The sequence below is a fragment of the Brienomyrus brachyistius genome, unplaced genomic scaffold (assembly GCF_023856365.1).
Source record: "Brienomyrus brachyistius isolate T26 unplaced genomic scaffold, BBRACH_0.4 scaffold178, whole genome shotgun sequence".
Classification (NCBI taxonomy): Eukaryota; Metazoa; Chordata; class Actinopteri; order Osteoglossiformes; family Mormyridae; genus Brienomyrus; species Brienomyrus brachyistius.
In genome coordinates this window covers 44293-69479 of record NW_026042453.1, presented here as the reverse complement: position 1 = coordinate 69479, position 25187 = coordinate 44293, and the positions used below count along the sequence as shown (strand labels likewise).

At 41.3% G+C, this 25187-nt stretch overlaps 2 non-coding genes across 2 annotated transcripts; both read left to right on the top strand.

Moving 5' to 3' along the window:
* The first annotated feature begins 24342 nt into the window (after positions 1-24342).
* trnal-uaa (transfer RNA leucine (anticodon UAA)) lies at positions 24343-24425 on the top strand. The gene has a single exon. It is a non-coding gene; the product is annotated as a tRNA-Leu (tRNA).
* A 289-nt stretch (positions 24426-24714) lies between these two features.
* On the top strand, positions 24715-24797 carry trnal-uaa (transfer RNA leucine (anticodon UAA)). Its single transcript has one exon. It is a non-coding gene; the product is annotated as a tRNA-Leu (tRNA).
* Positions 24798-25187: the final 390 nt, after the last annotated feature.

Below are 25187 nucleotides of genomic sequence, written 5' to 3'. Positions count from 1 at the left end.
GGGGAGCCGCAGCAGACGGCGACGTCCTCCGACACGCCAGAGCGGGAGGACCAGCAGGCGAATGAGGAGCCGCCGTCGGGGGGCCCGCAGGCAACCGATAAGACGCCGGAGGAGGGACCGAGGCAGGGCGACGAGGCCGCGGAGGGGGACCCGCAGACGACAGCCGACCCGGAGGGCCAGGACCCGCAGGTGCCGACCAAGCCCTAGCGCCGGCGAGGGAGGGCGAGCCAGGGGGCTGGGCGGGTGGGACCCCAGCCGTGCGTCTGTGTCCTCTCCCCTTATGGGACACAGACATAAGGACCCGCGGCCGGGGTCGGGCTCGTCGGGGTGAGGGTACCAGAGTCACAGGGGGAGAAGGGACTGGAGTGGGGCCAGGGACTGGAGCTGCAGGCTGCAGAGGGGGCGCCTGCCCGGGAGCTGCAGGCAGGGAAAGCGCCTCGGACGTGGGCGCGGTAGCTGCAGGCAGCGGAGACGGCTGCTCGGGCTCTGGGGCCGCAGGGGGCACTTATTTTATTATATAAAATAAGTGTCACACAACCGGGGTGACATGCCTTGCCTGCTTGTGGGATGAGGAAGACTCAGGGACTGGAAATGGGATTAAAACTGAAGATGTGCTCATTCCTTTGTGTATTTACAAATTTTCCTTCCGTCAGACATGAGGAGTTTGCTGCTATATTTGGCACTAATAGAGATTCTGATGCTGCTATTTTTATTGTCTATTAGTTTGTTATTATTTACAAGTTCTGTTGTGTTTTTGCATTTTTCTCTTCTGGTTAATTAACTGCTGTCTGTTTGCTGTGAAGTATGAGTGTGGTGAGTAAGACTCAGGGACTGGAAGTGGGATTACAACTAAAGATAACATGCTTATTCCTTTTTGTATTGTTTACAAATTTCCTTCCGTCAAACATGAGGAGTTTGCTGCTATATTGTGCACTAACAGAGATTCTGATGCTGCTATTTTTATTGTTTATAAATGTGTTATTGTTTCCAGTATTCAAGTATTCGAGTATTCAATAAATGCTAAATTGAGAAATTTTGTGTATCGTTTGTTATTATTAGTGTGATATTTTACCATGCAAATAGAGGGGAAAACGTCCAATTATCGGCCAAAAAAAATCAGCAGCATATATCGGCCATCGCCTGACCCTTGACTTGAAAAACCCATATCGGTCGACCTCTAGTAACAGTACATTCTGTCCAATTCATCCATCGAGTTAAGTCACACACCCACTTGAGGGGGCACTCCGGCAGACGTGAGGATGGGGATGTTCTTTCCGCTATAACATCCACTGCAGAAGTACATCTCGCTCCTGTTCACAGGGCTTACTTCAATGATGAAGCAGGGCTGGTTGTCTGGACAAGAAGTTGTCCTGCTGCTGGGTCTCGGTGCCGTTTTTCCACCTAAGCTTGAAGGTGGAAATGTGTTCCAACTTGGTCCCTGGGACTGCAGCATAGCCAAACATCGCGAGCAGCGTCGGCCACACCCACCACCAGAACCATCACACCGTCCTATACACATAAAGAAGAACTAAAACATAGAGTGTTGTGACAATCTATGCGTTAATGTTTGGCAGCATAGGTGATTCATTAAAATTATACCGAAGAATGGAAAATGTGATATTTAGAATATTTTTTGCCATTTAGTAGCTAATTTAAGCACTTACCCAATGCCTCAATTTGTTTTAGGTCAGTAATGTCTGAGCCAAAAGAATGAATGTATGAATTTAATACAATTCACCCACTCCCACCCACACACAAATCTGAAATTCAATTTAAGACACTTCTTAAACATTAGTGCATTAACAAAAAAGGAAAATCTTAAGAGATTCAGTAGGATTTTCTATGTTAGACTTAAGCTAATAGTTCAATAGTTTTTACATATTTCAATATACCAATTTGACTTTAATGTTGAAACAGATGCTAAAACATGGAATAATTTCATAACTAGAGAAACATGTTATTCACAAACACTAGCAAAGGTAGCTTATAGTTAAGCTTACTTAAGTCAGCAAGTCAGGCTACAGTGTGTAAGAATAGTCGTAAACGATAATTTGTCTCAGTCTTACATGACAGAATAAGTAAACAGAAAATATAAAATGGCTGAAACAGCGTCATTAACGCCAGCTACAGTAGAGGCGCAGAAAAGGTGTCATGACTGAAGTATTCCCAAACTCTGGAAGACCGTATGCGAGCCTTTTTTGCCGCGTGTTTCTCCAGAGGCTCCGGAGCTCCGCTGGTTGACACAGCCATGTTGGTTCATGTGCAGGGGGACGAGCGGCAAATTTCTTTTTTGCAGGGTGGTAGGTGATGTCTCATTAATATTTATTAATTTACTTACAAAATGGTGCGGCACTGCATCCAAGCCTGCGGCACTCAGAGTCACAAATACAGTGGAAACCATTTGTAGTAATTACGTCTGTCTGGCTGATTTCCAACTAATTGATATTTGTATATTTATTACATGAATATAAGGTAATATAAGGTAATAGAAGAGGTATTTAATGGTTTTCCATCTGAGGAATTTGCAAAAAACTGCAGTGCATGATGGGTCGGACCTAAAGGCTGCCTTAACGTCCTCATCTGTATGACGACATACATCAAGACTAGGAAGGTGCATAATGTTCATGTCTGGTTGCGTTTGTTGGTCCAGAAAGTAATTCAATTTCGCCATGTAGGTTACGTTCTTAAAAACTGCTTGGATATAGCCCGATTATATGCTGTGGGCCTTTTAATTTCTTTGTTTACCAGGTAGGCTACCTTCTTTAAACTGCGTTTTGTTAGACTACATATTTAGGGAGGTCTTTATAAATTTATAGTAGTCTTCATAAATATGTACATAGTTTAGCCTAACCCAGCCACTTAAGGGAGAAAGCCAGCTCAACTAGGTGTCGGTCCCAAGCCCGGATTAATGGGGAGGGTTGGCGTCAAGAAATAAAGAGACTGTATCTTCACTGCATGACTGATGTCAAAATGTGTGAAATATGTGGTTGTATTAATAAATGCATTAAAGTAGGTTAATGATTCTGTGCTGTCTAAATTGTATAGAAAATTTCTACGTATAGCCAAACAAATCTCCTCCTGTTTGAAAAGGCATAGAAAAAGCAATTTAGCCACTAAAACTTTACAGTTTTTGTGAGGGACAGTCGAATTCTCTCGTTTCTCTCGTCAAGTTTTTTTGTGATCCTGCACCTACACTTTGCCGGCCCCAGGAGGATGGGCTCCCCCTTTGAGTTTGGTCCCTCCCAAGGTTTCTTCCTTCTTGGGAGTTTTTCCATGCTATCGGCGCCTATGGCTTACTCACTGGGGGCTTTGGGTGGGCATGATATAAAGCAAAGCATTTTCCCTCCCAGTTTCCTCCTCTGGTCCACATTGCAGGACCATCAGCCATCAGAAACAGCCAGACGGTCTCCTTCAGCTTCTTTAGTGTCCTTGGAAGCCAAGGCAGTTTTAGGTCTGAGAAGAGGTTTATCAGAAGGACACATATTACGTCGTTTGTCCTGAAATGTAACATGGGGAGGAAAAGTTAAGCGGTTTAGTCAGATTGGAGTCGTTTATTCAGCAGTGGCAGCGCCAGTGACTTAATGCTACAGGTGCTATAGGGGAGTGAGATTATTTAGACCGGGTGCTTTAGCTTTTCAGCTTATGTAGATGGTGTATAGAAGCACACAGCACGATAAGCTACAGCATGGATAAAATAGGATAAAATATGAAATTCTAACGTCTAGCTCACAGAGCCTCTATGTGTACTTTGAAGAAAAAATACACTACAAGTATGCTGTAAAAACCGCAAAAATGTCTTACACAATATACAGATTTTACAGATAGTTAAAGAAAAAATGAAACCAATATTTTGGGGGTGCTGTGGGGGTACTATGGTCATTGGAGGAGGAGCTAGAGCCCCTCCCCCCAAGCTTTTCCTTGGTGCTGCCACTGTTGTTCAGATTAAAAGTAACATTGTCATTAATAAACAGTACTCTGATCAAATTTTTGCATGTACAAACACAATCAAAGTTTAACCACATGTTTAGACACAATTCACACACCTGTTACATTTCCATAATGCTAAGACTCTCTACACTTACTTCATCCACTTTCTTGTTTGGTACACAGTCATTTGATGGATGTGTAAGATCATTACCAGACCGTCTGCTGCAAACTCTACAGTTAATGAATGGCTGCAAAAACACACAGACACACAAAAACAGTATTTAAAGAGTGGTGGGCAATAAATACAGTGAGAGAAGGTGTAGTAAAGATATATCTAATGATTTAAGGCAGAGCTGCTGGAGTGCAGGGTTTAATGACACAGAACAATTTTAGAGGAAAGAGCTTCCAAAGCAGGGTCACCATAAGGCTATATTATACAAAGCAAGTTCATCTAAAAGTATGAACAACAAATCCCGTTTAACTGAACACTGCTCTGTATTAAAATACTGTCCTCCGATCAAGCTAAGTGGTCCTGTAGTTCACTATTTAAAGAGGTAAATTTAAAGGGTAATTCACACTGCACATCTACCCTGCTCTGACCAGGTTTAATTACTGGCTTTCTAATTAAAACAAGAGTTAAGTCCTGCCCTTTCACCACAAAACACCACACTGCCATTTAAGGCTGATTTCAACAATGAGTTTTAGTTAACCTGGCTCGATTGAGTTAACTCTGGGTATGTAAAACCCGCTTTGTAGTACAGCCCACAGGTCTTTAAATAAGGCCAGCTAGGGTTCATAGCTCGAAGCATAATCTACAGGTCACCCCTCAGATGATTAGCATTTGCTTCTGCCTGGTAATCCAGCCTTTAAGCCTGTAAACCTACTAAAATTTGAGAATAAGGTGAAGGAACTGGCTCTTTGAGGCCACCTATGTATTTGTTACTTTATTGTTGGCTAACTTTCCCCCGCAGGGCATCAAAAAAGTTAACATGAACCTAAATTAATTTGCTAACTGATATGTCCAATGCTCACAGTCACAGTGACTCTTTACTTACCCTCTTGTCCATGAAAATACAGTCAGCCCGATGGTCTGTTGCAGTTGACTTTGGACATTTTGTTGCTCTCAAGAGAATCTCAATGTCAATGTATTCACTGCTGATCTAAATCACATAAACACGTTATATACAAAATTGCCTACAACTGTTTTAAAGGCAATATAACAAACAATAATCACCCAAAAAATGGCAAACTGTCACAGACTTGACTGCAGCAGATTCAGAGAGAAACTGTGAGAAGGTAAAATTGACCAGGGCTGAGATATACAACCATCACTTTCATTGTGAAGAGACATTAAGCATCATATGCATTGAAATTAAAACATCAAAATCAATGTGATACTCATTAGTTCAGCTTGCAGATGATGAAAGTTTCACACTTTTGTAAACACTTTCTCAGCAGTTACCTTCGGACGGCCCTGGATGTTATAGAAATTCATGTGCTGACGGGTTCCTTGATGAGCATTTTCGACTGCGAGTTTAATGGCCGTCTTGTGAGTGCAGGGAGACTGTGGTAATCTTGCTGGGCCTCTGTGGAGATAAGCAGAGCTCCATAAGCCAAAACCAGAAGCAGCAGGCGGGTCATCTTCCTCTCAGCTTTGAAGGGAGAAGCAGGACTGAGGACACTGATCTGTGGTCCCCTTATCCAGCACGTCCAGGGGCGTGTCCTTCACTCGAAACAAACAGACCTTTGAACAACATTGGAAAACTCTTCAGGATGAATTGAGGCAGGTGGTCAAGTGGGTTTATTGTTATTTCAGCAATATACACAGTACACAGTGAAAGGAAACATTGTTCCTCCTGGACCACGGTGCAACACAAAGAAGAAAAACAGAAACAACACAAGATGACACAAGTGCGGGCAAGATAGAACTATACAGAGTGAAAGGAGCACAAACAGAGGGAGAAAGTGCAAGATAAACACAAGAGCAACAATACAATACTACAGGACAAGACAGCGCAGTCAAGAACACAGAGTGCAGCCAGAGCTAACCTGAATAGGGGCATCAAGGTTGCCAGGCAGGCAGAGAAACAGAAAATAGAGGTCTACTTCACATACAACAACCCACAGTGGGTGTGGCAGGGAATACAACACATTACAAACTTCAAAGGCAACAACACCGTCACTGTTAACAGCAACGCCCTTTTAGCAAAGGAGCTAAACAGCTTCTTTGCTCGTCTGGAGGAACACAGAGCAGACATAGCCACACTGCCCCCTCCCCCAATCTCCAGCACTCACAGACTCCCTCTGCAGGAACACCACGCGAGAAGGCACATTGCATCTCTAGGTGTGTGGAGTTTAAGACAAGGCAAGTGATGCTACGATAATATAATTCCTTGGTAAGACCCCACCTAGAATATTGTGTGCGGGTTTGGTTACCATACCTTAAGAAGGACATTGCTGCCTTGGAAAAGGTGCAACGTAGGGCAACGAGAATGATTCCTGGTCTTAGAGGAATGTCTAATGAGGAGAGGTTAGCTGAGCTGAATCTGTTTAGCCTCGAGCAAAGGAGACTAAGGGGGGACATAATCCAGGTGTTTAAGATTCTAACAGGTCTGGATGCTGTTCAGCCAAATGGCTATTTCAATGTTAGTTTAAATACCAGAACTCGTGGCCATAAGTGGAAATTAGCTGGAGAACATTTTAAAACGAATTTGATGAAGCATTTCTGTACACAGCGTGTAGTTAGAGTATGGAATAGTCTTCCTGTTATTGTAACACAAGCTAAAACCCTGGGTTCTTTTAAATCAGAGCTAGATAAGATTTTTGAGCTATTAGCTAAGTTCTCCTCAAAGGAGCTTGATGGGCCGAATGGCCTCCTCTCATTTGTAAATCTCTTTGGTTCTTATGAGTCAGCTTACAGAGATGAGGTCCAGAAACTGATAGGTTGGAGTTCAGCAAACAATTTGGCACTAAACAGCACAAAGACAAAGGAATCACTGACTTCAGGAAGGATGGAGGCGACACTGGCCTGCCTAGATGGATGGATGGATGTTTTTATTGACATTGTAAGTACAATGAGATTTAGTTTGGAACGCGCCAGCAGCTACACAGTATATTTACAATTATATAGATTGTGAGGCATAAAATAAGGTGTGAGTAATATAACATAACGACATAATATAAGTAATCATTAATTAATCATTACAGATGGTATGAGGTGTGAACCGCTAGGCTGCTATGGCATGTTTGGTATCAAACCGATGGAAAATCACTCCAGTTTCCAAATCTGGTCAGTGGTTACCACGAAAGTGAATATATCAAAAGTTACACCAGCCTAACGAAAATCATCAATACAAGGGAAATCACTCTGGTCATAAATCTCAAAAGGACTGATACAGACCCCCTTCCGAAAGCCCGCCAAATGGATGGTCAGCCATTGGTCCAGGAGTCGAATTCCTGGTCACTCCTATTCACGAACTTTACACTATAAAACCTGGCACCTCAGAACAAAGCCAGGAGAGGAGAAACAGAAGGGAGGAGAAAACAAAAGACCATCAGCACGAAGAGAGGCAGAGAACATCAGCCCAAGAGAAGAGAAGCCCACAAGAAGCCCTCCTGAAGCCTATCAGTGAAGACCCAGCTGGACAGAGAACTGCAACCAAGCCCAAGCTTCACCAGGAGAGGGAATCAGAGGGGCTCCACTCCAACAACCGCTGCAAACACCGCGCCTCCCTGAGTGCCATCACCCATCAGCTCATCAGCCTCCGCAACCAACTGCCAAGACCCCCCCCCCCCCCACTCTGCAACCAAGTAAACAAACTTCCTTTCATTTATAACAACCTAAACTCCTATTCACCTGCTATATTACTTTAGGACAGTATTTCCACAAATTGCTTGCTTTGCAGAACAGTATTTTCCCTTTTAAGGTTACTCATTTTAAATCTGGTCATTGCATTTTCATGATTACATTGTTTGTGTCCACTCCGTTATTTCGTGTTTATTGTTTGTTAGGTGTAATGTCTGTCTTATGTTAGTTATAGGAATAAATGCATGTCTTTTACACAACTTCAGCCTCCGTTCATTGAGTGCTCACAAGAATCCCTGCCTGTGCGATCTACGCTCTGAAACCTCAAATTCGCCTGAAATATCGCGAGACTCTCTCTCATTGGCCGTGAGGGGAGCTTCGCTACCGATCGTTTACATTACCTGGTGACGCAGCTCGTTGGACAAGCCTTCTATTCTAACCCAGGTTATTACGTGATACTGGTTATTAATGAGTTCCATTTAAGTCACACATTAACAGACTCACGGTGTTTCGCAATTGAGTTTGAGCCGACCATTCAGCATAAAAATTGGTTAATAATCACAAGGCACAAGGTTTAAACTTATTCTGAGCACACAATTTAAACTTTTTATGACCGAACGTGCAGTGAAGAAGCGCTACTGTCAACTGGTTGCAAAAGTCGCACTCATGGCAATCTGAAGGCATTTAAGCGGGATCATATGGGCTTATTATAGTTATTTTTATTTCTATTATTAGTAGTTATATTATTTTGTTTTATTTTCGGTGATTTCATTGTAGTTCTTTCGTATTAAACTGCAGTAAACTTTAACCCTATGTCTGACGAGATTCTCAGATGTAGCGCTTTGTTTCCAGGTTCAATTCGGACGAGTGTCTCCGTTTCTATATATCCTGGGAGAGATCTCTCTATTAGCGAACGGGAATACTTGTTATGAGGTTCTAACCTAAATTATGTTGCGCTTGGACATAAGACCGATAGCTTAGTTACCTATCAGGATCATACTCGTATGTGTGTGCCTGCTTTAGACAAAGCAAGTTTAACACAACTTTGCGCTGTGAGCCAAGTGTGTGTCATTTAGAAATTGGGAGTCTCCTGTGCTTGAGACCCGCCGTGGTTAAGCACCATTTGCGACGAGATATAGTGCACTCACAATTTAAATCTGTCGCCGTAACGCGTGCGCCGTCTCGCTTCAGTAATTGTTTTAAGGGGTGATGACGAAGATGACGAATTTACTTTCCTGAAGAGGAGCAGGATGGGTCACGCGTTCTGTAAGATTTGTCTCCCACGGGGAAGGAACGATGTCAGTCGGCATGAAAAATCCAAGTCATTAGTGAATGACAGAGCCGCATGAGTGAACATGAAAAATTAATAGAAAATAAATGACAAATGGTTATTTTATATTTTATATATTTTATATATTTATATTTATATTATATTTTATATAATTTATATTATTTTATATTTCCTGTCTTAAAATGTAAGGGATACACATGGTCATTTCCGTTGTTTCCTGTTTCCTGCGAGAGTGATACTGACTGCTAGCGCGCGAACTTTGAAACCATAGATATCACCTAAATAATAATTCGAGTTAAGTCATTGGGAAAAAGCTTCGCAAGATTAATAATCCTCCAAAATAAATAAATAAAATTTCCCAGACCCCGACGGATTAATCACCTACGCAAGTACCGACCCACGATCTTCGTTCAATTAAGAAGGTGCTTCCAGCCTTACAGCCTCAGTTTACGTAAGTACAACGCCATGTCTACTGTTCCGTGTTCTGAGTGTAATATGTTTAGCTATTCTTCTCCAGTCATTAGCGGTATTTATACATGTGAGAAGTGTCAGTTAGTCGCTAGACTGACGGAGAAGATTGTAGTGTTAGAGGGACGTATCCGGACGTTACATAACATTCAGGAGAATGAGAGTTTTATTGACTCAGTATTAGCGGCTCCGGATATGTCCGCGATAGCCAGTAAGTCTCCCCCTGCTCCGGCAGCAGAGCCTTCGCAGCAAGGCGAGTGGGTGACGACCCGGCGGCATAGTCGCAAATCCAAACCAAACTTACACCGGCACCATTCGCCTATCCGCGTTTCCAACAGGTTCTCCCCACTCAGTGAAACTCCCACTGAGACGCCTGTTGAAAGTGCTCTAATAATTGGTGATTCTATTCTAAGAAACGTGAGAGTAGCGACTCCAGCGACCATTGTAAATTGTCTCCCGGGTGCCAGAGCGACCGACATCTCGGCAAATTTAAAAGTGCTGGCTAAAAGTAAACGTAAATACTCTCAGATAGTTATCCACGTCGGCACTAATGATGTCCGATTGAGGCAATCGGAGATCACAAAGGCAAATTTTAAAGAGGTGTGCAACATTGCGAAGAAGATGTGTGTGTCAGTAACGTGCTCTGTCCAGACTAAAAACTCAAGTCCAGACTAAAAACACACCTGTTTAGTTTAGCGTATAGGGACACTAGTTCTAGCCCTAGCTAACTCTTCACTCCCAGGCAGACCTGTAGTGTGAGGTGTAGAGCTGGGTGGGGATCGGTGCCATTGGCTTTGGATGAACTGGATTGTCAGTGCTGTCACTCTAGCTTTGCAATCTCTTGTGGAACTGGAGTGCTGACATTTCAGGGACTCCCCATGCCGGCATTCCCACTTGCCTCTCCCTCCTACTGATGCTGCCATAGCCATATCTGCCGGAGCTTGCAGATTGCACTTCATATTGTACTCACCTAGCTTTTAGCACTGCCAATAGCCTCCTCTACTATGCCTAATTGTACATTTTATTTCCCCTACTCCTCCTGGGGGTGATGCCTGGAGACCTCAATCTATCAAGATATCCAGCACACCCGACCACCACCAGTGACGTCCCTGCATCCAGCTCGCCGTTCTGATCTTCCATGTATGACCCGCTGCCTTACCTCTGGTTGCCTGGCAATTGGAAGAAGACTCGGCTTCGGCATTGGCTTATCTTCCTTGCTCTCCTCTCTCTATTTGACTATCCCTGCCGGCCCCTGGAGGATGGGCTTCCCCTTTGAGTCTGGTCCCTCTCAAGGTTTCTTCCTTCTAGGGAGTTTTTCCTTGCCACTGTCGCCTATGGCTTACTCACTGGGGGCTTTGGGTGAGGATACTGTAAAGCGCTTTGAGACAATGTAATGTTGTGATAATGCGCTATATAAAAATAAATTTGTTTGTTTGTTGTTGTTGATACTGGAGCCTGGTTGCGGTGGTGGGATGGCTCACGGCGGGTGCCGGAAAATTTCCTTTATTTTCAAATCCAAACCTTGACAGGTATGCTGCTGTTCCAAATCATGGGTGCATGTTACAAGTGCGGAACATATTTTAACTTAGTACTAACTTAGCATCATATTTGATCTGATTCGACTGAATATCCCAGGTTTCCATCTCTCATGCATCTGGTGTGACGTGTTTTCAGACTCTCAGGCTGGCGCAAAGAAATCTTACGGGAATTGAACGTCTCACTCCGGCCAGCTGACCAAAGTTGGTAACCTTGGTATTGTGTGTAGGAGATTCGGTATAACTATAATTTCGTTCTCCATTTGCATGCCCGAAGTGTCTTTAAGTGTTATGTAGTTTTGCCTGAAACGCAAAAATAAAACAAAGCAATTAAAGCCGATCAGTGGCTCAAATTGTGCTGTAGCGATTGAAGAACTTTTGTCGGAAGTTGGATTCGAACTTGGGATGCCTTACTTGGGAGAACAGAATACCAGAATAGAGTAGGTTAAGTCCAGCCTTGGCTTCCAAGCTGACGTTTTTCTACATATGTGCTTGTGTATCATGGACAGTAAGAGGGGGCAGGCAAGGAGAGAATTTCTCTCTTTGGGGATCAATAGAGTGTTGTTATTATAACGTCTAAAAAGTATGATGGTCTGTCGATAAATCAATAACAATATCAATGAAGTCAATGTTTATCTAAAGGAATCAGAATTCAGGAAAAGCCAGGGGCCGGACCGAGTGTAGGGGGCGTGGCCAGAGACAGCCTGCTGACTGTTCCAAATCATGGGTGCATGTTACAAGTCCGGAACATATTTTAACTTAGTACTAACTTAGCATCATATTTGATCTGATTCGACTGAATATCCCAGGTTTCCATCTCTCATGCATCTGGTGTGACGTGTTTTCAGACTCTCAGGCTGGCGCAAAGAAATCTTACGGGAATTGAACGTCTCACTCCGGTCAGCTGACCAAAGTTGGTAACCTTGGTATTGTGTGTAGGAGATTCGGTATAACTATAATTTCGTTCTCCATTTACATGCCCGTAGTGTCTTTAACCGGCTGCACAAACTGGATCCGCCTCCATTACGACACAACTTTGCCCTTATTGGCTTAAGAATTTAGTCACATACATGACGTATATCTGCTATTTCTCCCGAGAAGCAGGTAAAGCAGTGGTAACTGCTTTGTAGTTAATTTACCTGGTAAAATTAAGTTTAAATAAATGATATAAATACTGTAATAGTACTCGTGAGCTTTGTTTATTTGTTATTAGTTATTGTAATGTTGCGCTGCTTTATTTGTTTAATCGTCTAGTCTGTGGAGACATTCAAGTTAATCAAATAAGAATTGCACTGTACACTGTACATGACCATAAAAACTTTGTATCCTTGAAATAAATGTTTTTGATCTTTTCCTTGGCAGTTATCTTTTTACACAGGGCCTCTATGTACACGATAGTTTTTTTTTTCACGACTAACAGTATGGATCAGGAGTTGGTTATTGTAAAAGAAGTAATGTGCATGCAGGTGATATTTGTATAGATTTATCCACACCCTTGTAGCAGTGCTGCCATTGCAGTCAGATCTCGCAAACTAGGAGTATTAGTTGTCTTTATTTCTCTTTATTTCTTGACGCCAACCCTCTCCATTAATCCGGGCTTGGGACTGGCACCTACCTGAGCTGGCTTGCTCCCTTAAGTGGCTGGGTTAGGCTAAACTATATATATATATTTACCAAGACTACAATAAAACATCTCGAAATGTGTAGTCTAGCAAAACGCAGTTTAAAGAAGGTAGCCTACCTGGCGAAATTGCAAACAAATTAAGGGCGTTAGGCAGCCTTTAGATCCTACCCATCATGCACTGCAGTTTTTTGCTAATTCCTCAAATGGAAAACTGTCCATCCATCCATCCATTTTCCAAACCGCTTATCCTACTGGATCGCGGGGGGTCTGGAGCCTATCCCGGAAGCAATGGGCACGAGACAGGGAACAACTCAGGATGGCGGGCCAGCCCATCGCAGGGCACACTCACACACTATTCACTCACGCATACACTCCTATGGGCAATTTAGCAACTCCAATTAGCCTCAGCATGTTTTTGGACTGTGGGGGAAACCAGAGTACCCGGAGGAAACCCCACGATGACATGGGTAGAACATGCAAACTCCACACACATGTGACCCAGGTGGAGACTCGAACCCGGGCCCTAGAGGTGTGAGGCAACAGTGCTAACCACTGCACCACCATGCTGCCCCCTAAATGGAAAACCATTAAATACAAAAGGAAAACAAAAGTGCTGTAAGACTGTATACTTATGTGTATGTTAGTAAAGGCTGTAGCTGACACAACGGACCCCACTAATTAGAAAGGGGTAATTGTACACATGTGGCATCCAGTATGTTCTTCTATAACAGTTTTTAAAAAAAAAAAAAAAACTCACATTACACAAATTGGCACTATCAAAACGAGGATTATGGGGAAAATGGGGACTGTGATGGAGATTACATACACGTAGGCATGGTATTTAGTTTTTTTTAATCTGGTCACCTTCCAGAGTAATTGTAAACTAAAACCATCTTCACCCTATTTGATTCTTTATAAATGGACAATCAGTCGTGCAGTAAATGGGGGTATAGAGAGACACAGAGCTTGTCTAACAAGAAACCCTGGGAAGCTAACATTAATAGGGTGGGTATGGATAGCAAAACCATTGATACAGATTACAGATTTATATCTCACCTGAACCCTGGCGGGCTCCGTGCCAATAGGGGTTGGGATTAGGGTTAGTTAACTTAAGTAGTAATATTGATGTGTATATTCTCCTATTCTCCAGTCAGTGAATCGTGAAACGTAATGTTAATATGTTTCTATACCTATATGTTCTGCTTAAAAACCCATAAAGGCAAGCACAGTGTTTAGACATTCTGTTACTTAGACTAGTAAACACTAAGATCCTTCAGCTTTCAATTAACCTGACACAACAGTCTAAACAACAAATGTGTGCCATGTCATTTGTCATCTTTACATCTTGTATCCTTTATATGGTAATTGGATTTTCAAGGTGGAATTGCAGGTCGATCATTTTAAGGATCTAGATGTAAACCTCCCTGGTGTTGCTTTAATATTTTTTTTGCACAATTTGCTTCACACACTTCCTCCAGCAGAGAAGCTTACAATACTACACCCCACCAAATGACTGGATGATGCCTTTTTATTTAAGGTCTGGCTGTGAGCCTCGATTACCGATACACTATCTTCAGGCTCCTGCCGGGATCAGTCAGTATGGTGGACCTTTGGAGGAATGGGTACAAAACCATCAGGAAAGTTTGCAGGTGCTTCAAGAGTATGTGAAGGCTTAGTTGGAGGAACAAGCCACACCACGAAATCGGAAACACAATGAGTTGGTTAATGATTAGGGGTTTGATGAAGGTCAGCTGGTGTGTTTGCGGAACCATGTTCGAGGTAAAATACAGGATCATTGGGATGCCTGTTTGTATATGGTAGTTCGGTGTCCCCAAGATCAGGGTGCAGTTTACTCTGCAACTCCAATGGAGGGGGACGGGGTTGTCCGTCAAGTTCACCGAACAGAGTTGCGTCCAGTACCACAGGGGGTTGTTATGTCAGGGGAAGATGTTCTGGTAATGTCTCCTGAGTCTGGGTTGCCCACAGGGGCAACAGAAATGGAATCGGATGAGGACTCTGTGATTTTACGGGGACAGGGCTGGTGGGAGGGGTCGCAATAGAGCATCCACAAGTAGGCCTCGTATAATGGAGGAGGTTATGTCCCCCCCGAGGTGTAGAGACCAGTTAAACGTTCGGTGAGGTCCACCACTGGTCATCATACCAACCCTTATAAGTTACCACGGTCAGTGAATGATCGTTCGGTTGGGGAGGAAGACCAGTGGTTTGGGGATAGAATTCTTAGCTGTGATCGTTGGGTCATCAATTTCATTTTGGGGGATGGATTGTAGCCAGGCAATTATAGGCAGGTATAGGAACTGCAGTTCGGACTGGAGGCATAGCCGGGGCGAGATGGCTGTGCATGTTCCGATGGTAGGGCATATTGGCAAAGGAGCAGGCACGGGAAAGACAGGCAGGGTCCTGATAGATTTGGTGGAGCATCGGCGGGCATATTGAATTTGCAGTGTAGCAGCCTTTCTGTTTGCTTGTTTCAGGGGTGAACAATCTTATCCGCAAAGGGCCGGTGTGTATGCAGGTTTTCGCTGCAACTCCCTAATTAGATTTCTAATTAGAGGACTGATTAGCTGAAGAGTCCTCATACCTGGTTTTGAAGAGCTGACCTAAAGGTTACCCCAAAAACCAGTTTTTTTTTTGTTTGAATGGGGCAGTGAGTCATGGGGTAAACTACTGTTCTTTAGGGGTTTTCAAGGTGGAATTACGGGTCGATAATTTTAAGGATCAGGTTGTAAACCTCCCTGGTGTTGCTTTAATATGTTTTATCTGAGGTTGTATCGTGTATTATCAAGCCAGCCGGCTTAGTGGCCTCGGGAGCGGGGTTTAGTGGGAGCAGCTGGCTAGTTTTATTTTCTTTTTTGTTTGTGTCTTTTTCTTTGTTGTATGTATATTTTGGGTTCATTATTAGGCAGGCTGGGCCTTTTGGCACCTGTAGTCTGGGTGCTGGATTGCCCATAGGGGTCTTTTTTATTGCTGTGATTTGCTGTGTCATTCACTAGTGTGATTTGTGCTGGATGTGTTTTTAAGGTTGTGCTGTGGCGTGTACCTGAGCAAACTTTGGGCAACCTGTTCTCTTGTTGGCTTTATTGACAAAGGGTGGATTAGTCTAATTACGGCCTGCTACAAATAGCTGCATATAACGTATAAAAAAAATCACCTTATGGGTGCTCCGTAGGGTAGCAAGATCTTGAGTTTTTTTTACAGTACTCGGGTACGTTTTAAAATTTTCGACCAATCAGCAAACATTATTCTGACAGCATAGCTGGGAAACCAATGAAAAGTGAGTGCAACGTTCTAGAACTTGACTTCGGGTTGACGCTCCCTATAAAAGAGCTGGGTACTGCTTCAAGGCGTTCAGTTGGCGCTACCTCCTGATAGAGTAGCACTGTACGGCTCTTGTTCCGTAAAACAACATCAAAAGGATGAAAAAAAAAACAATATTTAAAGAAGACGAAAAAAATCAATTTTTAAAGAAGACGAAAAAAACATCGTCTAAAAAAATAAGCCAAAAAAATAATATCCGAAGAAGGAAAAACATGCAAAGTAAAAAAAAACAAACAAAAATAAAAAACAATATCCAAAGAAGAAGGAAAAAAACATCCAAAGGGAGAAAAGAAGAACTGAAGGGCCAACGAGGTAGGAGGAAATACAAATTTCGTTTCAGCACCGTTGGAGTGCCAAGCCGTGAAAAGCATTTGGCCAGAAGACAAGGTAAGTGTTGTATCTGTTATTTTAAAACAGCGCTTTTCAAAATGCTGCTTTATAATCGTTTGAGATCGTTAGCCAGTGTGACAGCTGAAGGCTTTTTGAGTTTACCAACATAAAGTTTTATTTCTGTATTAGGACATTGTCAGGAACAATGATGTGTTCATCGCTATGATGTGGTCAAAAAGCGATGCATTGAATCTTAGAAACATTTGTGATTTTTCAAACGATGCTTTTCCTTTTATTTAATCAGTAAAATTTCCATCGGTTTTATATAGTGCCCCTTGAAATATGTCTTTAGCTCATTTTCCGGGCATTTTACTAGAATGCATCCTGAGAAATACACAAGCTCTGCTGCATTTCCGTGCCTCGATGTTTAGTGCCGAGTATAATTGTTGCAGTTGCCTTTTATATATTCCATGAGACCTGTTGGTACCAAGAGAAGTGTGAGACTGTCAGGGTGAATTTATCATACAATCGCACGCATAAATACCTGAGGGTTGCCAGTCCTTTTGCGTTGTTACAGGAGGACTAGAGCTGACGAGTGTGTTTCTACACACTATCAAGGGCATTGTAGTACAGTTTTCTCAGGTGGGAGAATGCTGCCGATCTCCTATTTGACAATACAGCCCTTGATATATTAGAATATTACAGAACTAGAAGCCTTTTGCAAGGAAGAATGTGAGAAAATCCCAAGTACAAGAACTGAAAGCCTTTCAGCTGGCTATAAGAAGCGCTTGTAAGCTGTGATATCTGGCAGAGGAGGTGTTACTAAGTACTGATTACGTAGGGTGCCCAAACTTTTGCAGAGTGCCATAATAATGTTTTTATTTTGTAATTTTGTTCAATTTATGGCATAAAAAGTAACTATTCATCAATGTTTGCTGAAAATATTGTGTATTTTTCCCCCAGTTCCTAAAGAGACTGTATTAACTGATATTGTTGCTTTTGTAATTGAAAAGATGTTATTTGTCAAGGGGTGCCAAACCTTTGCATAAGACTGTACACAGTGTGTGTATGTGTTTATGTGAGTGTGTGTCTGTGTGTGTGTGTGTATATATATATATGTGTGTGTGTGTATATATTTCTGTATATGCATGTGTATATATATATTTATATATAGTTCACACACATTCAAACTTATTTGAATACACATTCAAAATTATTTTTATTATTATTATTTTCGTTTTTTTTTTTTTTTGTGTTTTAAAATTTTTTATTTTTGCAATGGAAATAAAAATAAAGCAGTCCTCCGTAGAGGAGGGGTGGTGGAGGGAATATATATATATATATACATATATATAAAATAATTGTCACACAACTGGGGTGACATGCCTTTCCTGCTCACCCAATTTTAGTGCACTTTAGTTATGCATAATGACCTTCTAGTCTCGATACACCCATATATATATATGTATATATATATATAGTTTTTTTTGTTTTTTTTTTTGCAATAGACAATAAAAATAACGCAGTTCTCCATAAAGGAGGGATGGTGGATGGAATATATATATACATATATATAAAATAATTGTCACACAACCTGGGTGACATGCCTTGCCTGCTCACCCAGTTTTAGTGCACCTTAGTTATTCATAATGACCATCTAGTCTCGATACACCCATAAATATATATGTATATATATATAGTTTTTTTTGTTTTTTTTTTTGCAATAGACAATAAAAATAACGCAGTTCTCCATAAAGGAGGGATGGTGGATGGAATATATATATACATATATATAAAATAATTGTCACACAACTTGGGTGACATGCCTTGCCTGCTCACCCAATTTTAGTGCAACTTAGTTATCCATAATGACCAACTAGTCTCGATACACCCATATATATATATATATGTACATATATATATAGTTTTTTTATTAGCAATAGAAAAGAAAAATAACGCAGTTCTCCGTAAAGGAGGGATGGTGGATGGAATATATATATATATATATACATTTATATAAAATAATTGTCACACAACCTGGGTGACATGCCTTGCCTGCTCACCCAATTTTAGTGCACCTTAGTTATCCATACTGACCATCTAGTCTCGACACACCCATATATATATATATATATATATATATATATATATATATATGTATATATATATAGATATTTTTTCTTTTTCTTGTGTTTTTTTTTCGCAATGGATATTAAAAATAAAGCAGTCCTCCGTAAAGGAGGGGTGGTGGAGGGAATATATATATACATATATATATAAAATAATTGTCACACAACCTGGGTGACATGCCTTGCCTGCTCACCCAATTTTAGTGCAACTTAGTTATCCATAATGACCAACTAGTCTCGATACACCCATATATATATATATATGTACATATATATAGTTTTTTTATTAGCAATAGAAAAGAAAAATAACGCAGTTCTCCGTAAAGGAGGGATGGTGGATGGAATATATATATATATATATATATATATATATATATATATATATATACATTTATATAAAATAATTGTCACACAACCTGGGTGACATGCCTTGCCTGCTCACCCAATTTTAGTGCACTTTAGTTATCCATACTGACCATCTAGTCTCGACACACCCATATATATATATATATATATATATATATATATATATATATATATATATATGTATATATATATAGATATTTTTTCTTTTTCTTGTGTTTTTTTTTCGCAATGGATATTAAAAATAAAGCAGTCCTCCGTAAAGGAGGGGTGGTGGAGGGAATATATATATACATATATATATAAAATAATTGTCACACAACCTGGGTGACATGCCTTGCCTGCTCACCCAATTTTAGTGCAACTTAGTTATCCATAATGACCAACTAGTCTCGATACACCCATATATATATATATATATGTACATATATATAGTTTTTTTATTAGCAATAGAAAAGAAAAATAACGCAGTTCTCCGTAAAGGAGGGATGGTGGATGGAATATATATATATATATATATATATATATATATATATATATATATATATATACATTTATATAAAATAATTGTCACACAACCTGGGTGACATGCCTTGCCTGCTCACCCAATTTTAGTGCACTTTAGTTATCCATACTGACCATCTAGTCTCGACACACCCATATATATATATATATATATATATATATATATATATATATATGTATATATATATAGATATTTTTTCTTTTTCTTGTGTTTTTTTTTCGCAATGGATATTAAAAATAAAGCAGTCCTCCGTAAAGGAGGGATGGTGGATGGAATATATATATAAAATAATTGTCACACAACCGGGGTGACATGCCTTGCCTGCTCACCCAATTTTAGTGCACCTTAGTTATTCATAATGACCATCTAGTCTCGATACACCCATAAATATATATGTATATATATATAGTTTTTTTATTAGCAATAGAAAAGAAAAATAACGCAGTTCTCCGTAAAGGAGGGATGGTGGATGGAATATATATATATATATATACATTTATATAAAATAATTGTCACACAACCTGGGTGACATGCCTTGCCTGCTCACCCAATTTTAGTGTACTTTAGTTATCCATAATGACCATCTAGTCTCGATACACCCATGAATATATATGTATATATATATATATATATATATATATATATATATATATATATATATATATATATAGTTTTTCTGTTTTTTTTTTGCAATAGACAATAAAAATAACGCAGTTCTCCGTAAAGGAGGGATGGTGGATGGAATATGTATATGCATATATATAAAATAATTGTCACACAACCTGGGTGACATGCCTTGCCTGCTCACCCAATTTTAGTGCACCTCAGTTATCCATACTGACCATCTAGTCTCGACACACCCATATATATATATATATATATATATATATATATGTATATATATAGATATTTTTTCTTTTTCTTGTGTTTTTTTTTCGCAATGGATATTAAAAATAAAGCAGTCCTCCGTAAAGGAGGGGTGGTGGAGGGAATATATATATACATTTATATAAAATAATTGTCACACAACTGGGGAGACATGCCTTGCCTGCTCACCCAATTTTAGTGCACCTTAGTTATCCATAATGACCAACTAGTCTCGATACACCCATAAATATATATATATATATGTACATATATATAGTTTTTTTATTAGCAATAGAAAAGAAAAATAACGCAGTTCTCCGTAAAGGAGGGATGGTGGATGGAATATATACATACATATATATAAAATAATTGTCACACAACCTGGGTGACATGCCTTGCCTGCTCACCCAATTTTAGTGCAACTTAGTTATCCATAATGACCAACTAGTCTCGATACACCCATAAATATATATGTATATATATAGTTTTTTTTTTTTCGCAATGGACAATAAAAATAACGCAGTTCTCCGTAAAGGAGGGATGGTGGATGGAATATATATATAAAATAATTGTCACACAACCGGGGTGACATGCCTTGCCTGCTCACCCAATTTTAGTGCACCTTAGTTATTCATAATGACCATCTAGTCTCGATACACCCATAAATATATATGTATATATATGTATTGTTTTTTTTTTTTTTTTTTTTTGCAATAGACAATAAAAATAGCGCAGTTCTCCATAAAGGAGGGATGGTGGATGGAATATATATATACATATATATAAAATAATTGTCACACAACCTGGGTGACATGCCTTGCCTGCTCACCCAATTTTAGTGCACTTTAGTTATCCATACTGACCATCTAGTCTCGACACACCCATAAGAGAGAGATGGAATACCGCTTTTGTCAAAATGACAGGTCGGGTCAAAGGTCACGTTCAAAAGTTCAGTGGGCGGAGCTTATGTTGTAGTGGGTTGAGCTTGGTTGTGTAACTGACGCAATAGCATATGGATTTAATTATTTATTTAAATATTTTTTTTTGTCTTCTTCCCCGGGGGGGTTGGTTGTGTAACTGGTGCAATGGTATTTGTATTTAATTATTTATTTATTATTTTAAATGATTGTGGCTTAGGGGGCCTGGGTTGGTTGTGTTAGTGCTGCAATGGTATTTGGATTTAATTATTTATTATTTTAAATGCTTATTTTAAATGTTTATTATTTTAAAATGATATTGAGGAGAGTGCTTATGAGTGTGTATTATTTTAAAAATGATATTGATGAGAGTGCTTATGAGCGTGTGTTATTTGAATAAGTTATTATTATTATTATTTTGTGGTGCGCGGGCGGGAGTGAGCGTGGCTGGGTTACCTGATGGAGCGCGAGCGTACGGTGTGCGGTAGCGTGGTAAGGTCCCCGGGCTTCGGAGAATCAGCAAAGGACTTATTCACATACTGGTGCGGTAGCGCGGAAAGGTCCGCACGGCTTTGGATAATCCTCGGAGAGAGCGATGCGGGAGAGCTGAGAGGCGTGCTGCTGCGCGAGTCTGAGAGAAACTGTGAGAGACTCTGGGATAAAATGGTAAAGTTGGAGCAAAGAATGAGAGGAGGAGGTGCAGGGTCTATCGTCCAATAAAAACGCTCGGCGCTAGTTTTGACCGTGTGTTTTTTCCTCACGCAAGCGTTTGTATCACATCGGCGTATGGCGCCAATTTGTAAAGGTCATAAGTCGAGACATACATCGAGTCTGTCAATTTGTCCGCCAGTAAATTCTGCAGGGCCGTGCCACCTGACCATCGAGGCGCCCCCCTACCCGGCCACGCGGGCCATACATCGAGTCTGACACTTTTCCCCTCCAGTAAATTCTGTTTAAAGTTTTGTTTTCACATACGTCCCAAATTACAGATAATTTTCTTACACAGGCACGAGTAGCATCATCAAGGCCGTACCACCTGGTCATACATCAAGTCTGACAATTTCCCCGCCAGTAAATTCTGTTTATAGTTTTGTTTGTCATACATGACCGTGCAGATATGGGGTGACAGAGACAATTAAATTGTATTACGTCGAGCGGGGGGCCTTTTCCTCCTCCTAGAGGCATCATCTTCATCCGTACCACGCCCCCACGAGCAGGCCGTGTAGAATATAGGGAGCTTCGCGCTGCAGGGCCAACTCTATCTTTTCAAAAAATACAGACATGTCTGGGACTTCCGAAATGAAAGATTCAACCTCACCTTCTAAGACTCAACAGGAGCAGGAGGCCATTATGCAGCCTCCGGGGGCTCCCAGGAAGATTCATACGGCACGTAGACGGGTACCTATGATGCGACCGTCGGAAGACCCGAGGGCTATCTGGGAGCTGCCCAACGGGAATAAACTGGTCTGCCTCTTTGACAACGTTGCGGAGGAACTGCGCGTCTTTCAGGTCACCGGAGACGGCCCAGACCCCCCGAAAGACGACCCGTATCTGGTGACTTTTTCCGAAACGGAATGGGGAAACTTGAAGACTGTCGTTACCCCGATGATGGAGGAGAGCACCGACCCCGACCTTGAGGTCGAGACTGGAAGAATGGAGATGCACTATAGAGATGCTCGTAAACAGCGTACCAGCATTATGAAGTGGGACGCGACCGGGGAGCTGGACAAGAGAATGGTGAATATATGGCAGTGGCCTAAATGCGACTGTTTTGGCCTGAGAATACCGTTTGTGATTTGGATGCAGATGATTCAAGAAAAGTCTGGTTACTACCAAGCGATGTTTAAGGAGAGTCGGGGGCGTAAGCAGATGCAAGAGATGACAAACCCTACGCCGTAAGGACCCCCCTCACCCCCTCACCCGCCGTCGCTATATAAAGTGGACTCTGTTACAACCCCTTTTCACAAACATCATGGCAGCAGCAGGAGCAGCAGCAAATTATAGCGACGGTGAAAGCGGGGACAATGAGGCTCCAGCAGCAACCCTGACCTCTGATCCCGGGGAGCTCCTTCCAACCCCCCCATCATCACCGGCCTCTGATCCTGGAGAGGACCCTCCGACGCCTGAGATCTGCACGCTTCTCTCCAGACCGGCTCTCTGCCGTGGGATGCTGACTTGTATTAAGGCTATGATAGTGGGCCTTTTAACCTCAGTCATCAGGAAGCATCAAGAGAGAAACTGCTACGGTTGTGAAGTGGATCACCCCAGTCAGAGACAACACCCTTGTTTGTTTCCCCCAGGTAGAAATTACTTTTACATACACTTTGACTCTGTGTTGCGTGACCTCTGGACCGATCGGCTGACACCCGCCTTGACCCACGTTCTATCGACCCTGGGCATCCGAGCGGCCGCCGGCAGGTTGGAGGGGGCAGTGGAAGCTATCCTGTACGATCTGCGTGAGGCCCGCAACGGCATGGTGGAAATCACTCGACTGGAACAAGATCTGTTTGAGCAGAACCCAGCGTTTAAGCAGATCCTGGAAGAAGAATTTCTGACTCGTTGGGAGGCCCGAGACTAAAACAAAAAGCATCTTGTGATGGGGAACGGTATCAGCAGACCCTTACGGCGGTTTATGTTAAATGTTTTTTTAGAAAAAGTTAGTCCACTATTGTTGCGTGCTATTGATAAAAGCGATTGTCGGGATGATTATGCTTGTTGCTGCTTTCATAGAGTGTTATTTGAGATTTCTCAAGTCGGAGAAAATTATCAGCGGGGGATGGATTTACTTACTCAACTGATGTCAGAGGGAGAAAGACATTCCCCCGAAAGTCTCATACGCGCTTGTCTATCTTGTATTCCTGACAATGAATTTGACTGTAATCACATTTTTGTATTTTACGCTTTAATAGTAGATGTAGTCACCTCTAAATTTCATGATAAGCAGCCTATCGATGTTAATCAGATGCTTTCTACTCTACATACATGTATCGTTGAAAAAGCCACTATATCCACTTTACTGCATGTGACATCGCTAATCTACCTCAACAACTGTCACGGCTGTAACTAAATGTATACCTGCATTTTGAAAATGTAACCTTCACAAATTGTATACCAGCTTTTTTAAAATATATATATATATATCTTTCACTAATTGCAAAAAAAAAAAAAAATTTAAACTTGAATACCATTGTAATAGTCTTTGTAAATAATGGGTAAAAATGCTGAGCAGGGTGGCCGAGTGGTTAAGGCGTTGGACTTAAGATCCAATGGACGTATGTCCGCGTGGGTTCGATCCCCACCCCAGCTAAACTCTTTTGTAAAATAATAATAATTAAAAAACAAACTACACAATATGGGTTAAATGTAGAAAAAACACACAAAAATTTCACTGATGTTCACTCAGTCTCTTACCTCAACAACTGTCACGGCTGTAACTAAATGTATACCTGCATTTTGAAAATGTAACCTTCACAAATTGTATACCAGCTTTTTTAAAATATATATATATATATCTTTCACTAATTGCAAAAATAAAAAAAAAATAAAACTTGAATACCGTTGTAATAGTCTTTGTAAATAACAGGTAAAAAATGCTGAGCAGGGTGGCCGAGTGGTTAAGGCGTTGGACTTAAGATCCAATGGACGTATGTCCGCGTGGGTTCGATCCCCACCCCAGCTAAACTCTTTTGTAAAATAATAATAATAAAAAAAAACAAACTACACAATATGGGTTAAATGTAGAAAAAACACACAAAAATTTCACTGATGTTCACTCAGTCTCCTAACAACCCCCCCATCCACAGTCAGCTATAAAACGCCGCACCCCCGCTCTCCCCCCACTCAGTGTGTGAAAAGCATGTCTGTTGCCAAGACTACAGCTCGCGTCTTGAGCAGTTCGTACTATGACCCCAGCCAACCGGGGTCATACGGAGGTGTCTCCAGACTGCAGAGAGCCGTGCAGCAAGATACGGGGAAAAAAGTGGCTGCTGATGACATCAGAGACTGGCTGTCTATGCAAGACAGTTATACTTTACATAAACCGGTTAAAAAGAATTTCCCCAGGAACAGA